This window comes from Triticum dicoccoides, chromosome 5B, assembly GCF_002162155.2.
Source record: "Triticum dicoccoides isolate Atlit2015 ecotype Zavitan chromosome 5B, WEW_v2.0, whole genome shotgun sequence".
Classification (NCBI taxonomy): Eukaryota; Viridiplantae; Streptophyta; class Magnoliopsida; order Poales; family Poaceae; genus Triticum; species Triticum dicoccoides.
The window spans coordinates 80461413-80462870 of record NC_041389.1 but is presented as its reverse complement, the minus strand read 5'-3'; positions in this window follow the sequence as shown (position 1 = coordinate 80462870).

Here is a 1458-nt window from a genome sequence, read left to right as displayed (position 1 = left end):
CCGACCTCAACTCCAACTCCATATATTCACGTTTGGGGAGAAAAAAATCAAAGAGAAGGATTCATCACGTTTTACGATACAAAGCCGCCGCCAAGCCTAAACTCTCTTGGGAGGGCTGATCTATAGTCCGCTCGGGGCTCCGGAGAGGGGAATCTGTTGTCGTCGTCATCATCAACCATCCTTCATCACCAATTTCATGATGCTCACCGCCGTGTGTGAGTAATTCTATCGTAGGCTTGCTGGACGGTGATGGTTGGATGAGACTTACCATGTAATCGAGTTAGTTTTGTTAGGGTTTGATCCCTAGTATCCATTATGTTCTAAGATTGATGTTGCTATGACTTTGCTATGCTTAATGCTTGTCACTAGGGCCCGAGTGCCATGATTTCAGATCTGAACCTATTATGTTTTCATGAATATATGTGAGTTCTTGATCCTATCTTGCAAGTCTACAGTCACCTATGATGTGTTATGATCCGACAACCCTGAAGTGACAACAATCGGGACCACTCTCGGCGATGACCGTACTTTGAGGAGTTCATGTGTTCACTAAGTGTTAATGCTTTGGTCCGCTACTCTATTAAAAGGAGGCCTTAATATCCCTTAGTTTCCAATAGGACCCCGCTGCCACGGGAGGGTAGGACAAAAGATGTCATGCAAGTTCTTTTCCATAAGCATGTATGACTATATTCGGAATACATGCCTACATTACATTGATGAACTGGAGCTAGTTCTGTGTCACTCTATGTTATAACCGTTGCATGAGGAATCACATCCGACATAATTATCCATCACTGATCCAATGCCTACGAGCTTTTCACATATTGCTCTTTGCTTAGTTACTTTACCGTTGCTACTGTTACAATTACTACAAAACTACTATTGTTACTTTTGCCACTATTACCGTTATTTCCATACTACTTTGCTACTAAATACCTTGCTGCAGATAATAAGTTATCCAGGTGTGGTTGAATTGACAACTCAACTGCTAATACTTGAGAATATTCTTTGGCTCCCCTTGTGTCGAATCAATAAATTTGGGTTGAATACTCTACCCTCGAAAACTGTTGCGATCCCCTATACTCGTGGGTTATCAAGACTATTTTCTGGCACCGTTGCCGGGGAGCATAGCTCTATTCTTTGAGTCACTTGGGATTTATATCTGCTGATCACTATGAGGAACTTGAAAGGCGAAAGAACTAAGATTTTTCCCTCAACTACGAGGGGAGGTAAGGAACTGCCATCTAGCTCTGCACTTGATTCACCATCTGTTTTGAGTAAACTTGTGACACCTAAACCTGTTTGTGCTATTAATTCTGACATGTCGCATGTTATTGATGATGCCACTTCTGATATGCATGATACTTATGATGAAACTACTTCTATGCTTGATACTACTGTGTCATTAGGTGAATTTCTTGATGAACAACTCGCTAGGGCTAGAAAGAATGAAATTAT